The 17,471-nt window shown below is 38.1% G+C and overlaps 1 protein-coding gene across 1 annotated transcript in view; it reads right to left on the reverse strand.

Annotated features, from left to right (window-relative positions):
* The window catches only part of LOC134652092 (GTP-binding protein Rhes), a 93,063-nt gene extending 78,617 nt beyond the window's left edge, over nucleotides 1–14,446 (reverse strand). The window contains exon 1 of the mRNA XM_063507255.1: nucleotides 14,266–14,446. The gene's annotated coding sequence lies outside the window, so the exon portion shown is untranslated. The remainder of the gene's footprint in view (nucleotides 1–14,265) is intronic.
* Nucleotides 14,447–17,471: the final 3,025 nt, after the last annotated feature.

The raw sequence follows: 17,471 nt of genomic DNA on the forward strand, positions 1-17,471 counted from the left end.
TAAATGTCCAGTCTGTCCGTTAGGTCTAATTCCCAAAATGTCTATTCTTCGAAGGTCTAATTACCCTAATGTCAATTATGTCCATTTTGTCCATTTCCCCTAGCATCCAGTGTTTCGGATAGGTCCAATTATGTCCATTCCGCGAATGTCCGATTTTTACATGCACAGTCGCCATCAGACGCAAGCGCTGGTAGCCTAGCGATAAGAGCGTGCGACTTGCAATCCGGAGGTCGCGGGTTCGAACCCCGGTTCGTGTTCGTACCAATGAGTTTTCGGAACTTATGTACGAAATATCAAGTATCGTTACCATTTACTACCGGTAATAAGCTATTTTTATGATTTTAACGTTAAGTAACGTTACTTTATAATGTGAATTGGTAACGTTAACAAGCCCTGCCTCTAGGTATGGAAATCAAATCGAATTCAAATATTAAATGTCCTCTCGTATATATGTAGGGTGTACAAAACACGTTGGGACTTTACATAGGTACATATACCACATGCACTTTTAAATATTTACATAAATATGCACAATAAGCTACATAAAAACACTTTAAACATTTTTGTTACTAAAAACAAACGGGCTCTCTCGACATAAATGAAGCTTTATACAGTAAGTACTTACATACAACCCGCGCTTCGGTAAAAAAAATAAATTTGGTAGATACAACATATTCTACCTATACTACCTGTACAAACAGACGTCATCGTCAAATTGTTGTCACCCTGTTGGTTTTGGTGCTAACACACTGGCTGTTATTTAACGTTCTACATATAGCATCGTGGGACAGGGACAACTTGATAGTATTGATAGAATTTTATTGTGTCCCTGTCAAACAATGGTATATAGCGTTATATTATATCAGCTAGTGTGGGAGCACCATTAGTCGGGTAACAATGATATACTTATATCAGGTCGTAAATCTTTTCCTACGTCAGCATAAATCGCTTTAAACACACATTCCGTAACAAGCGAAACCGGCTAATTGGCCGCGGGTTTCATTCAAATTAATTAACTAGAACCCTCCCGTGTATCTAACACATTGAGATTTATCTCCAGGATATAAGATTCAAATTAGCGCAGATGTAAAAGCGTCCAATACATAGGTAGTTCCGTTGTTGTAGGCGTAGGAGTAGGCGCAGGAATGAAACGGTCGGGATTGATACGCGGATGAATTATGCGAACAACAGTTCAATTAAGGTGTACCTATGTGCAGTTACGAATTAAACTGTGTTGCGTTCATTAGTTTTACACTTGATTGGCTAATTAACGTGTTGTGGGCTACCTGTGCCTATTGCACGTAATGGGCTCGGAGGTACCAAAGGCTTGCTATTGCTAACTAAACGTAGGTACATAATACTTATACACGCGACTGCCAGAAACGAGTGTAAGGCTCTCAGACTCCATATTTCAATACTACTGTATGTTGTTCTCGAAAGTAGGTAGGTATAGATGGCTCGTTTAATTACAAATGGCATGAAACTTTTGAAATTGGTTTTTGCCCGCAGTAAATATAACTATTTATAAATATACCTTACCAAACATGGGATTATCTACTTGGTTGTTTAAATATTGATGTTAACCTTTTCGACGCGTATGAAGCATTTTTGTAGTAAACGTACCTTATACCTTAAGTACCTTGTAATAGCCGATGAAAACGTTGCAAGAATACTCAGATTCGGACAAATAACGCATATTATTATCATAATTTTAATTATGTATAACAAAAAAAGTCTCTAAAATATATAAAATAAAATTCATTCGCATAGGTATAGGACGTAAATATAGGAACGTGACGTGGTACATGCGTAGGCTTCAGCAACCGCAAGAGCCTCAGGGCAGGGCTGTTTTATTATGGCGGCGATTAAATTGGGGCATTCTCCGGAATATTCAATTCAATTTATGGGAATACAATGTCTATAAAATGGTGTCTCCCGTGGCCGTAAAGTTAACGGTAAAATAACAATAAACTCCGATTACCGTAAAATGGGGTGAGTAGGGACAAAACTGACATTCAAACCTCGATAAAACTTTATTTTTACATGTGGTAAACTGATTTATATACATAATAAATGTTCCGGTCGTTTGTATTTTGTTTTTTTTTATGATTTTGTGTAGTTCCATTTCTTAACTTTAAAGATAAACACGAAATAGTAGGAAATTCCAGCTCACCCCGTAGTTGGGGTGAGGAGGGATTTCCTACTAAGGTGAGTTTTGAAAATTGTTGGATCGAGACTTTGGGATTATGAACATTATAATAGCTTGATTTATTATTAGAATATATAATTTACGTAGCAGTGCCAGTAGCCTGTAAAAACCAACTCACCCCTCTGTCATCCCTTCTCTCCCCAGTCATAACCCAACTGCCCTCGTAATCCCTAATCACCCCATTTTACGGTACTGCTTTCATAGGTAATTCCAAATCAGTAAATAATGAAAGCCTTTATACTAAACAAGTTTCATTATTCTCTACTTCAAAATCACGTTAAATGTTAATAAAAAAAGCGGCCAAGTGCGAGTCGGACTCGCCCATGAAGGGTTCCGTATTGAGGCGATTTATGACGTATAAAAAAAAACTACTTACTAGATCTCGTTCAAACCAATTTTCGGTGGAAGTTTACATGGTAATGTACATCATATATTTTTTTTAGTTTTATCATTCTCTTATTTTAGAAGTTACAGGGGGGGGACACACATTTTACCACTTTGGAAGTGTCTCTCGCGCAAACTATTCAGTTTAGAAAAAAATGATATTAGAAACCTCAATATCATTTTTGAAGACCTATCCATAGATACTCCACACGTATGGGTTTGATGAAAAAAAATTTTTGAGTTTCAGTTCGAAGTATGGGGAACCCCAAAAATTTATTGTTTTTTTTTTCTATTTTTGTGTGAAAATCTTAATGCGGTTCACAGAATACATCTACTTACCAAGTTTCAACAGTATAGTTCTTATAGTTTCGGAGAAAAGTGGCTGTGACATACGGACGGACAGACAGACGGACAGACGGACAGACGGACAGACAGACAGACATGACGAATCTATAAGGGTTCCGTTTTTTGCCATTTGGCTACGGAACCCTAAAAAGGCATCGGCCTTATTTACCAGACCCTACTGTCATTTCAAATGCGAATGATTCATAAATCACACTTTTGCGCAGATTGGACTGCTGTCTGTACTCGCGCGGGAACGGTCAGGTCTACGGTCGGCAGAATAGGTTCATCCCACGCACATTTCATATTTGAGAACACAGTCTGTCTGCATTAATTTACATATTTAAGCTCATTTGTATGGTGTTTTGAGTAACTTCTGTCGTATTTTTAAAGCAAAAAAGATTATTCTATTATGGACCTAACTATGCTCAGAGTTATGAAGTTCAAGTATAATTTGAGCACCATTATGGTAACGATGTTTGGGAAGTTGAGTGCAAGAGTATTGCAAAATAAACATCTAACCAGGAAAACCAAGGTTGTCTATCAAACATGCATCCTGAGCATACTCTTGTACGGAGCTGAGACCTGGACATCGTATGCCAAGCACGAACGTCGTCTCAACGCTTTCCACATGCGCTGCGTCCGGAACATATTGGGCATATCTTGGAAGGACAGGGTCACGAACGACAGGGTTCTTGAGATTGCTCAGCTGCCCAGCCTCTTTGCGCTGCTAAAGCAGAGACGCTTACGCTGGCTGGGGCATGTGCATCGAATGCAACTTTTCGTTTGCCGCGGCGTGTTTTGCTTGGCGCCATAGCTGATGCCAAGAGAAGCGTCGGTCGGCCGATGCTACGGCACAAAGACTGCGCCAAGCGAGCCATGCACTCCTTCAACATCCCGGTTCATAAATGGGAGGAGTTTGCCGAGGACAGAGACAAAGTGGCGCAAACTGGTGTTCGACGGGCGTAAAATTCACGACGACGCTTGGTTTAAGACACTCGCAAGTAAGCGAGCCAAGCGTCATCAGCCCGACACTTGTTCGCCACGGGTAAATTACACCTGCCAGGCCTGTGGTCGTGTTTGCCGCTCCCGTATTGGCTTACATAGTCACGAAAAACGTTGTCGCCCTACCTGACACTGTTTCAATAGTCTGTAATAGACTTCAAGGCCAATGATGATGATGATTATGATATATGCCGTGCCATTTCTAACATGTTAAATATTTAGTTAATAGCTGTTATTTAGGATGGAATTTATGAAATGACGCGTACTTTTTAAACTCAACAACAATGCCGCCATTTAATGTCCCATCAAAAACATTACATGTAAAAAGATGCAAGTCCCGCAACGCAATTCTTCTACTAAAAACAACGGGTTGCACTCCGGGAGTGCCGACAGAAGTGAAAACTCAATGACTAGTCCAAAATGTCTGCAGCACTATATATAATTGACCCATCCTCCTTTCTATTGAAAAACTTTAGTACCGAAATTGCTCCTCAGTGAGCTTAAATTTGTAGCGTTAATTGTTTTATCTACACACATGTCATTAGTGCTCTATAATGCGCTCTTTGTAGGTAGTCCTTCTTTTCGGATACTACTTCTTGTACGTCAGCTACCATCACTCTTCTTAAAGCTCATACTCATACCCATCCCACATTATACTCGTATTTATTTATTTATTTATTTAAACTTTATTGCACAATACACAAAAATAATGTACAAATGGCGGACTTAATGCCTAATGGCATTCTCTACCAGTCAACCATCTGGCCAAACAGAGACATGTAAAATTGGTGCAAGGAGAAAAAGGAATTTACTTATTAGAACTCAGTAAACAACTAAACAATTAATCATTCTGATAAACTACATGTAGAATACACAAATAAAAATACTAGAATATACATAATTCATATCCTACTACATATTTCATAGAGACAAACCAAAGAAAGTCTGCAGCGCAATAATTTGACATCGAATTAAAAAACTACATATGGCAATGTTTTTTAAGCAGTCAGTAAACGTCATGCACTATGGTATGTGTTTGTCAAAATCGTTTAAATATTCATTGTGTTTTGTGATGAACGGAATAAACATGGTGAAACCTTACAAAACCGGCGTGCGCGAGTTACTTTTCCGCATGACGAATAATTTTACACTTGTAAAAAGTCAGCACGAGGCGATTCAAGCTGAAAAACGACAATGTTTACAAAATTTGGAGTTGATGACGGGTAAGTGGAATGAAACATCTTAATACTTCACCATATGTACCTACTTAGATAATATAATATTGGTTTAGACTAAGGTCAGGGGGGTGTCACTCCGCAGTTTAGGTACATTTCGCCGGCGCGCCCATCGGACAGGCGTACGGCAGTGGGCTGCCGCTCGGCGTGCACGATAGTCGTGTCACGTGGCGCTCGCGCAAAATTGAAAATACACAATGGCTTCGAAACTTACTTCCGTGAGAATCAGACATACTATCTCCGGATAAAAAATGTATGTTTACATAATCAACGTTTGTAATTCCTATATTTATCTTAAAAATAATAAATCAGTGGGTATAGGTATAAAAACTTGCAAGTGATAACCCCGTGCCGACACTCACAGCTCGGTCATAAAACTGCGGCGCGCAAAGGAGATTCACGGTTCGTGCGCGGTTATAAGTTTCAATTTTGCTTGCAGGCGGCGATAGGTGTCATTTTATACCTAAATCTGACTTTTGTAAAGGAGTGAATTTTCTGTACGGTAGTACTATTAGTTATTCTGTGCTAAGGTTTCACAGCAAATTGAACACACCTAATAGGTATAGGCATACTTATGAACTTCCTCTAACATTTCGAGAAACTCATTGGTACTAGCCGGGTTTTGAGCTCGAACCCACAACCTCCATGCTTATGCTCACGGCATGGGTACCTACTAGTTAAAGCTAAAATTAATTTTTGATATATGTTTATTGTTTTAATGGTTTATTTCGTTTTTCCGAAAACTTTAGTTCGCAAATTGCGGGCAATTTCTCTGTCAATCTAATTACGCCTTAATGGGAGTAAAAGAGAAAGATGCTCGCATATTGAGAACTTCGGTGTTCGCGGTAGGCCCTCTGTACCTATTTACCGCCGTCGCGGATATTACAAAAGCTTATTAATTTTGATGAAGCCAAATGTCACATTCTCCCAATATTATTTATCAATATTAGTATATGTCTACATATTAATAGTGACATCTATTGTTGGAATGAAATTTATTTTACCATAAAAATTAAGCTGTGCATACAGCTTGATATAAAAATTAAGCTGTGCATACAGCTTAATTTTTTCATAGACGGTAAATATGGTAGAAATTTCACAAGTATCAAGACTATTTAATCTATTTTCTGTGGTGTTGTCGCATACTGATTTTTAAAAACTACTTTTAATCTAGCGCTGCAGACTTTCTTTGGTTTGTCTCTACATACTCATAATATATAATATAATGATGAACGCTACTCGAACTCTTGTTTCAGCAGACACTTATGTAGCAACCGCTTAAAAGCTAACTTGCTCGGGGCTTATTTTATATTGAGAGGGAGTGAATTCCAGAGACGACTCGCCTGGACAGCTAAGGAGTTAGTCATAAACCCAGTGCGGTGAGCAGGAATTGATAGTTTGAGAACACGAGATGTACGCAACTCAACGCCAGGGCGAGGGGTATCAAACGGGAACTTATTTCTTAGATATCCAGGAGCAGAAGGCTCAAACAAGATTGAAAATAGAGTACAAAGTAATTCGAAGTGATCTACGGCGACGGATGGAGAGCCAATTGAGCTGGCGACGGTAATAGGAAACATGATCGTACCTATTTACGGAGACGTTTAAATTTGTTGAGGGACTCTTGAGTGGCATTCGTTGTACACACGTCACCATAATCAATAATTGGCAAAATCAATGCCTGTACCAACATCTTTTTTGTACTTACTGGGAGAAAATTCTTAAATTTATACAGAGTTCTTAGTGTGCCTGAAACCTTACGACTTACATCACCTAGCTGGCCGCTCCAAGAAAGGGTAGAATCAAAAATTAATCCTAAATTCTTAGCCTTAGTGCACACGGGAATGACAGACTCATCAAACAGGATTGGTGTGATAGCGACTGAACTAAGCTTTGAGATTTGGCGCTGGCTGCCCAGAACTACGGCTTGACATTTATTATGGCTCGCGTATTCATACCTATACAATACTCATGCCCAGAGATCGGCGGGGGTGAGCTATTTACCTTATAATTTGACAAGTCATACGACATATTATAAGGAAAATAGCTCACCCCCGCCGATCTCTGCTCATGGCCATACCAAACTATACTTGTACACATACAATACTCATACCCAAGTACCCATCTCACAACTCCCACACCATACCTACCCGCACTCATACCTATGCCATATTCATATCCTTACCATACTCATAGCCATACCATACTCATACTATTACACATATAATAACTACAAGTACACACATCATCACAAGACCTTTACTTTACCTACTATTTGTAGGAACTGCATCAGTAACTTTGTAATAGCATATATTTATATGGGACTACAAACTTACTTATGCAGTTCTTAAATCTTTAAAACGTGACATATTGCAATAATTTTAGGTTTTCTATGGCTTGATAAGCTGGAAACTAGTTATGTTTAAAATTTGAAGCTTGTGGGTATGCTAGAAGTATCTTAGAATTATGATGATCGTGAGTGAGTGAGTGAGTGAGTGTGTCAGTGTCAAAACTAAGGAACTTTGACGTACAATCATTCTTAAACTACAAGTTCAAATTGAATGTTTTTGAGAATATAATTATCTAAAGCATGTTAACCCCTATATGTCCCTGAAAGTTCAAGGTTCTAGCTTTAGCCAGCACAAAATAACTGGACGTCGAAAATGGCCTGAATCGCTTCGAGAAAAGGATGATGTTTTGCTCGACTTGGCGGGGGCACTACCGTGCCCCCAGATACGGCCGTGCCTCTTTGTTTTGCCCGATTTGGCGGGGGCACTGCCGTGCCCCCAGATAATACCTAACCTATTTGCGAAATAAATATTTCTGTTAAAGAGCGATCCACTTTAACCTTTATCATCTAAACAAGCAACAACGGTTGCACTCCAGGAGTGCCGATAGAAGTGAAAACTCACCTCACTATGTTACCGACGCCCGGTAACACGATACATACGTTTAGCGGAGGTATTCTATTTATTTATTATATATTATCAATTATTGTCATTCTCAAATAAGATCACACTTTTTCATTGACATGTTTATTTACATACTGCCATGACAACGTCAAATTATTTGAACATAGGTAAAGAGTCTTGAAAAGGAGTCCGCAACATAAATGTCAAATAACATTGAGTTTTTCTTTATTGATTTAAATGCCATTTAAATTATGAGTGGCCACCTTACGGGGCTTACGGTCACGTGATCGCCTTACGCCCCTTACGGTCACGTGATCGCCTTACGCTGTCTCGAGTTTTATCATTTTCTCCCCGCCTCAAAAAGTGCCCAGCGCCGCTAAAGAAGTTTTCACTTCAAAAATTCTGTCCGACGACGGTAGGTACTTACTCGAGAAAATTAATATTCTTTTCGTGTGGACAACAAAGGAACAATGGCAGTCCTCCGATCGTAATTAATCCCAACACAAATAAACCGGAGTGTTCGTCTGTCTGTGTCGGAGCAAACTTCGCTGCTGGGGCCCGCATTACCACGACCTTCACGCCCCTGAGTTTACTGACCCAACCAACATCACTTTATGCTTTATTTTGGATGATAATATTTTAATGGCATAACTTAAAGTACTTACATGAAATGCTAAAAAGTTTCTGTCTAAAGAAATATAAACTTTTAATGTAATCTAAACTCACCCAGTTTAGATTACATTAAAAGTTTATATTTCTTGTAAGTAAGTTGGACCACAGTTACCTAACTCTGCATGACATTTGCAGGGACAAAGTGCAATATCATCATTAATGACAAATGTCTATGAATATATGACGCTTGCTCACATTGTTCTATTCAAATCTGTGCTAAGTTAGCTTAGTCGGAACCAAAATATAAAATAAAATTATTGCGTTGGGTAACAAAGTAATTTATAGGTAACAGTTATGAATGATTCACGGTTAAGTTGACTAGACTTATATCGACCGGGATATGAACCTTGACAATACAAAAGGTAATCACGGTTCATATCCCGGTCGATATAAGTCTAGTAAAGTAATTTATGTTATATGGCATGTAAACACAATAAATCGTATTTGCCGCGCAATAACATAGTTTTATCACCTGCACGTGACGCGTACGCTTATCGCAGTGGACATTATTTATTCTGGACCTCCAACTCATTTATGTATCCGCCACCAAATTAAGGCCACGCGATAATCATTGCGGAAAATGAAAAGTATGTACTCGTACTTACAGCGTGAAAAAAGCTAAATGCGTATGTCCTATAGTTCGAGCCATTACTGCCCCATTTGGATTGCTTACCCTGTATATTGGGCCGAGTCAAGCGCTCAGTCGACGATAGTTCCTTTGTCAGCGTCCGTCGCGGCGCCCGACTTCAGCAGATTGAGGTCACTGAACCCGACTGTAGGAGGGCAAGGTGTACACTTTTGCGCGGAGATAGTGTTGTCAAAAGTTTATCCAACCGACGACTAAACATTCTGGAGCGACGGTAACCTTTTATATTTCACTATTTGGGTTCTTTCCTTTATAAGGGTTCTGAAGTTTGTTTTATAAAACAAACATAAACTGACCAAACTACTCGTACTTAGGAATCTTAGGATTAATAACAAAGAACTGTTAGAGAGAACTATGCATGAAAGTTATGCATTTCTTTAACCGAATGTTACATTCAATTAAAGGTTTTACTCGTAGATTAAACGAAGGTAGAGTAAAGGCAATTTCATAATAAACGCCTGTGTGTTTACGCTCACATCTCAATGTGTACACTAGTCATAAGTGTAAGGACTTTTGTTTAAAAATATATACATAAGTACATAACGTTTTGTTGTAGTATTAAGCAAAGATCAAGTGTTCTTGTAAATAGAACTCCTAATTTAGAATAAAGAGTGCGGGATGAATAATAAAATAATGATTACTGAATATACTTGAATGTTTACGTCTTATTTAATCAATGTTTGTTAAGTTTTAATTCCTCTTGCTAGTTGAAGTTTTAACAAGTGTAAACTTAGCTAGTTATATGTATATATATATAATGTATGTCCTCAGACATGCAGTAGATTCGTTACTGGAACGCTTGAACTGAAACCGCAGTCGAAGCCACAATAATAAACAATGTAAAGTTCATCCCAGCTAAGCTAATTACGCCAGAATTAGATTTAATTTTTACTCGTGTTTCTTCTTTATATTTAAGTATAGGACCATGTCCCTAATAAAATTATGTACCAAGGTAAATTAATTTACGTGCAATTTAGGTACAAGCGAAAAACTTTCACGCCGGGCCAGATGGATTAATTACACGTATAAGCCCAAAAATATTGCTTCAAATGTAGTTTTCTAGTTTAACCTAAATTATTTTATAGTTTTCCCATAAATGTAATGAACGGTTTTACATTACAGTCCAGAGCGTTACATTTTAATTTATAACTAAGTTATTTGAAAACTAAAATTAATTGTAATAGCTTAGAACTGTCGGAACAAAAGGATTCCGAATTAAGATTTCCTGAAATCTGTAAAAGTCGAGGAGAACAGAACTAACTAAAATAACTTAAAAAAACCCGTTGAATGTCGTAATAAACTGTGCGTCTTAAATTTCTACTGTGAAGGGGACACTTTTTGCAATAATAGTAGGGCGTTAACGCAGGCTTTAGGTCAGTTCCCGTTCATGTCGTCTCGGATATGGGTGAATATGGTATGGATGCATTCAGCGTAATGCCCTGAACACAAATACCTATATGAGATGACAAGCGCGAAAATGGTGGGGGTAGTTGCTGTGACGTCATAAAATCGCCAGTATACAAACTTTTTTTTTATTTACTTTTAAACATACCATGTGGTGTACTAAATAAAATAGAATAGAAGAAGAATAGAAATAATTTTATTCGTGAGCACAAACACAAAATAGAAACAGTTGTAACAGATATAACAGAGATATAACAAGAGATAACAAGAGATATAACAGAGAATAAAAGGATAAAGTGCCACGAAATGGTCTCATCTCAGCATGTTGCTGGCGACTTCCAGCGCTGATCTTCCGATGAGACCATCCGGTGAAACAATCACGACAGGTAGCATGAATACAAAACAAAATTAATATATAACATACAAAAGACAAAGACAGCAAAAAGATAAAAATACGTTACAATAAATTATAAATTACTATGTACAATGTTGGGTCGAACTCGTCTTGGCCGTACATTGCGCCTGACAGCTAGCGCCATGCGGCAACTATGCAAACTAAACTAAAAAAAATGACAAGATGAAGAAGACAGGTCGATTTCATGAGCAACATCAATATTTTATCGATCTCACAGATTTAACTACGTACAAACAGACAAGTGACGGCGATTTCTAAAGTAATGTGCCATGGCAATGCAGAGGGAACGTAATCTAAGTGGTAAGTACTTACAAGCAGAAACTACAGGCAGCTTGTATCGTGTAAGCAGGTTTCCTGGCAAATGCATACCAAATGAAAGGGCTTTGTGAGTAGATCACAAATATATAACATTGGGGATTGTTTTTTTTTTCTTACTCTAGCAATATGGGTACCAAATGAAAGCTAGTGAAAATACCATTTCAATAAAATATAAATGTAAACTGCCGGGTTTTTTTTATAGTTTTAATAATAGTTGCAGTTTAAGGTAACAGAATTTTATACTTTTTCAACTTGATGTACTTAGATAAGAATATTTTTTGATATATCTGGTTAATTATTTTTTAACATTACATGGAGGATATTCACAGTCACTTGGTATATATTTTGGACTAATCCATTCCTCAGCCATTTTCAATTTAGAAGTCAACTGTGGATTGTGAAAATTTTGAAAGTTTTCTAATAATTAGTTACACCAAGTATTGAAAACGGTACAGTATGTTATATATTTGTGATCTACTCACAAAGCCCTTTCATTTGGTACCCCACATGGTATGTTTAAAAGAAAATAAAAAAAAGTTTGTACTGGCGACTTTATGACGTCACAGCAACTACCCCCACCACTTTCGCGCTTGTCATCTCATATATTTGTGTTCAGGGCATTACACTGAATGCATCGGTACCATATTCACCCATATCCGAGACGACACGAGCGAAAATCGATTTCTAGAAGACTTTTCTTTCGTTAGACACTCTACTATAACTCAAAAACTATTAAACTGATAATTTTCGCTATAGTTTTCAGTAAATACGATACTATCAATTTTTTGGACCCACGGTTCAAAAGTTAGAGGGGGGGGGCACATTTTTTTTCCTTCTGAGCAATTATTTCCAAAAATAATTACTTCATCAAAAATGTTTGTTGAAGACCCCTATTCGTTTTGAAAGATCTATCCAACGATACCCCACACTATAGGGTTGACTAAAAAAAAATTACACATCCACTTTAAGTGTAGGGGAGGTACCCTAAAAATATTTTTTATTCTTTTTATTGGACGACTTTGTCGGATTTATTGATTTATATATTCATGCCTTTCATCTTTCTAGCAGGGATGTTGCGGATGCCAATTTTTTGACATCCGCGGATGCGGATGCGGATGCGGATTTTTAAAGGCTCACATCCGCGGATGCGGATGCGGATGCGGATGTCAAGATTAGGTACTTAGAAAACGTCAAATATTACATTTTTAGTTTTTTATTTATTTAAAAAAAACGAAACGTTCAGTATTTGAACAAGAATATAGGTGCGTTATATAAACAGAATAGAATAGAATAGAATAGAGTGAATAGAGAGGAGTCTGTGCGGAAAGAGAAGAGTCGCGGAATGTATGGGGCCCAATACATTCCACGACTCTTCTCTTTCCGAACAGACTACTATCAGAGAGAAAAATACATAGATTTCTCACTCCATACATCAGTTTTAGTACCAAAAAGACTATTAGCATCTAGCATCGAGTAGCGGAACTCTCAGTACTGCTACTTGATAATAGATGTAGCACCGACCGGAAAGTCTTATGCTGTTGAGATAAGTAAGACTTTCCGGTCGGTGCTACATCTATTGTCAAGTAGCAGTACTGATAGTTCCGCTACTCGATGCTAGATGTAGACACTGAAATTAATAGTCTAACTGATGTATGGAGTGAGCACTCTTGTCGCCGCCGCTAAGACGTTCCTGTACCGACTTGTTCGACATCCGCATCCGCATAAGCTCCGCATCGATTTTATGCGGATGCGGATGCGGATGCGGATGTTGAAAATAATGCGGAAGTTCCGCGGTTGCGGATGCGGATGCGGATGTTCGCAACATCCCTGCTTTCTAGCACTAACTATCACGGAGCAAAGCCTCGGACAGACAGATAGACGGACAGATGAACATGGCGAAACTATAAGGGTGTCTAGTTGACTACAGAACCCTAAAAACATTAAGGAATGAATGCATATATAAAGTCATATACTTAAAGCGTTTGTCGTAACAACACATTCGATCAAAAGTTTAATAGGTATGTAACACGAGGGCAGTATTAGGTAGGGTCCACCCATTCATCCGCGGGAGCTGTTATTGATACCAGCTCAAACATATTTAATCAAATGATCGTGCTCATGTCGTGAGTACTGAGATAGAAAAGGTCCGGGTATATTTCATGTGCATGTCATAATGTTCGGTATACTTACACTCGTAAATTACTCTTGTTCGCGAAGTAGTAACCGAGGCATGGGAGCTTGGCAGACCTGCAGGCTGACAACAAACATTTATACGTATCTACAAATACATTTTCATTTTATTTCCTTTAAACATATACTAAATAAGTTTCCTACCCCTACTTTTTAGCTAAAACAGTGAGACGATAGTTAAATACCTAAGCGATAAATACTGCAATGGGTTTTAATATTGAGAAGTGGAAACATAAATATTTTTATAATAAAACTGCCTAATATCACCTTATTATATCAACAAAATATTATATCTTTATCTTAAGATACTAAAGTTTATAGTACCTACAATAAACGGAACGGTTTTTCCTAAAAAAAAAACAAAGAACGCACGTTTATTGGCCAAAAAATCCCAAGCCGTGCTAGGGCTAAACCCGTAACCTTTCCAGATCCGGCTCAGACAATTCAGCTTGACCTCCGCCATCTCATACAGCACAGACATAAATTAATAAAACCCTTTATTAACCTACAAACCCGGAAACCATGTGCTTTACCTGTTACATTTCACTCGGAAAATATGACAAACAAAAGAAAGTTTAAACGAAAACAATAAAGACAGTTTGTAAAGTTCCCATTCAGTGCACAGTAAATGTGTCAAGCGCTAAGCGCTACTATTCACTCGAGAATCGTAGCTCGCGGCTACGGCGTAGCGGAGCACGCGTCGCGGGCGCTACGCGCGGCGGCGGACGAGCACTGCCGTGCCGGCGCTACGGGGCGGGGATGCCAGCTACGAGCCGCGCGCGCTACCAACTAATCTTTGCCTAGATTTACTTTTGGGTCGCGAATTAATAAGTTATTTCGTTTCATTTTTGTTTGCGGTTCTTGGGAGTTGTTTTTAGAACTAATATCAGTTTATATAATGTGTCCTTTATACCTTTTATAAGATTTCGCCTTTTTACGTTTGCATTCTGGATGATAGACGATTCCTGTCTTCATCTCTATTAATTATATCTTAAAATAATGATTAAGTACACTGAAATTTAAATTAATCTTATTTCGGATATTAAGTAATTATATTATAACTCTTATAACTTTGCCTAATCTGTTCACTGTTCAGGTTATATTATAATACTTACCTACCAAATACATGTAGCAAAATATAATAATTTAATATAATTAACAGGAATTACCTTTGTTAAATTAACGTGACCAAAGAAAAACCAATTACGTAAATAAGTCCAAGAAGAATTATATCAAATACCTCTCAACGAGAATTATACCAATACCAATATTACCAATGCTACGCAATGCAAGTGCAAGTAATAGAAGCAACAATATTTATTGCCATAAAAGTGGAGTTGATCTGGCAACCCCCGGAGCCGCAGCAACAGATAGGTATCTGTTGCGCGCCCACCGAACTAGGTGAACCGCCGGCATACCACCCTGGTCTAAAAGAAAACGCACTCTACCACACTGTAACAAGGTCTCTTCTCAACTGCCGCCGATGTAGGTGAACTGAGAACGAATGCAGCTAAATGAAAATGCACTCTATGTTATAGCATTAAGAAGTTTGATATATGGAACATTGTTTTAAACAGAGTTTACGTCGATTCCATTGTTTGTGAATGGTCATGTCCGGCATTAGAGGTTTGCTTTCTATTCTCTAATAATTTTATGAAAATAATGCTTAGTCTGTACATACTTACGTACCTACCTGTTTGGCAATTTAACCTGTCAAATCCCACGATATGACGTCACCATATGCGTTCTGGCTCATATATGAGCCGTGGGAGCTGACAGATTAAGAAGTTAAATTTAATATTAATCACCCGTGAATAAGTTTTATACTTAGTAAGTAGTGTAGATAAGCAGAGCCTGCCAACAAAATTGTAAAAACTATGAATAAACGTCACTGGCTAAAGATTTATTACAACTTTCATAAAAACTTGTTACAGTCCTAGTGAGACAAGAAATGTTGGGTACTTACGAGTTACGTGACTAAATCACCACATGAAACAATACATATCAGCCTCCCCGCAGATTAATGGTACTTTTTGCGACAATCCTCACAATTAAAAGTGAGCACTCATTAGGGTAGTAATGGATCGGATTATTTTTTCCTCATTCAGCCTTTGCGGCAGTGCTCTGCTCCAGACCCGCGCCGCGGGACACTCAGTGTACTCTGCGGCATCTATTTATGACACAGCATTCATCACTAGATCCTTATTCTTTTGATAATAGAGTCGCAGTTCGCTTGGCTGCTTCTGACGTCGATTGCTTCCTTAATAACTGAAGAACAAAGGTAGGTTTTTGTGATTTTTGTGTTCCCGTGTGCGATGTTTTTTAATGTCTGTCGTCAAAATGTTGAGTAACACATAATAAGTACATAATATAATCAACATTCCTGTCACAAATGTTTAACTGTCTGTGATTCACTTGGACATACAAGGTTCTTATTGATGATCTCTCAGAGATAAATGAAGTTTCATCGATTGTCGGCGCGGTGGGATTTTGCGTTTTTACACGACTGCCAAAAAAAAGGAGTGTATTGTTTACCAGCTTTTGTTTACTCGTAACTTACCCTGTTAGTGTTAGTAAGTATGTATGTACCTACTTATGTTAGTGTATTAGTTAGTATGGGTCATATCATGAAAGCTAAATTTGACCTATTTCCTGATTCCCGATTAAGCTGAAAATTTGCATAGGTACATAAGTAAGTCGGGTGACAATGGAATATTATGGTAACATCGAGCTGATCTGATGATGAAGACAGGAGGTGGCCATAGGAACTCGGTGATGAAACAACGCAACCAAGTGTTTGGGGTTTTTAGAATTGTTGCGATGAGTATTAGTTGCCTGTCGTAAGAAAAGTACAGTCAGCGATAAAAGCTTGTATCAAAAATGAAAATGTTGAAGCGCAATTCTGGTGGCGTCCTATAATTATGTTACCTAGGCAGTTTTCAAGTATTCTGTCGCTTGTTCTATTGGTCGTATATCATATCACTGCGTCTTAACAGCTGCAGTATCGTTGTAAAGTGTCACAACAAGATGACGGATCATAACTCACAGTTTCATGGCCATTCGTTGCTGTAGCAGTATAATAACGGGTATAACGTCACATCCATGCTTCGCTCCGGTTGTAACACATTTCTAGTAGAAGATGTCATATGCTCCAGTCCAGGTGGGAGACAGTCTTATAAGATATCGTTCTTATTTGTCATCGAGCACAGCGAACATTACACATCTTGCTATTGTATACGTCGTTGGTTATACACTAGTATAGGTAATAGGTATTTATCTTCAATCATAAAATCCCTACTTTAATATTATACACGCGAGACTAACTCTGTCTGTCCGTTGCTTAAGCCGCTGAACGGCTTTAGATGTTAACATAGAGACTGAGTCCCGAGGCAGGACCTAGGATATTAGTTTTTATCAATCATCATCAAGACCAAGTTGCGGGCAGAAGCAAGTATTCTTACACTTAGAGTTAGTTAAACGATTTCAGTCGACATCCAGGTAAATGAGACAGCAAAGTAGGATCTCACGGGGATAGGATAGCTAGGTATTTTTTCTATAATTTGGAGTGTTTGAGGGCCGCTCGGAGTTACTCCTAAGTTTCACTTAATGGAAAGGTTCCAACAATGAGCTACGGAATTCGAATTTAATAACTCCGGGAAAAAACGATTCCGAACAATGCGTACCAACTTTAAATGAAGGTACCGAGAAATGTTAATATGGCAGATGTAATTAATTCTTT

This window comes from Cydia amplana, chromosome 11 (genome assembly GCF_948474715.1).
Source record: "Cydia amplana chromosome 11, ilCydAmpl1.1, whole genome shotgun sequence".
NCBI classification, from domain to species: Eukaryota; Metazoa; Arthropoda; class Insecta; order Lepidoptera; family Tortricidae; genus Cydia; species Cydia amplana.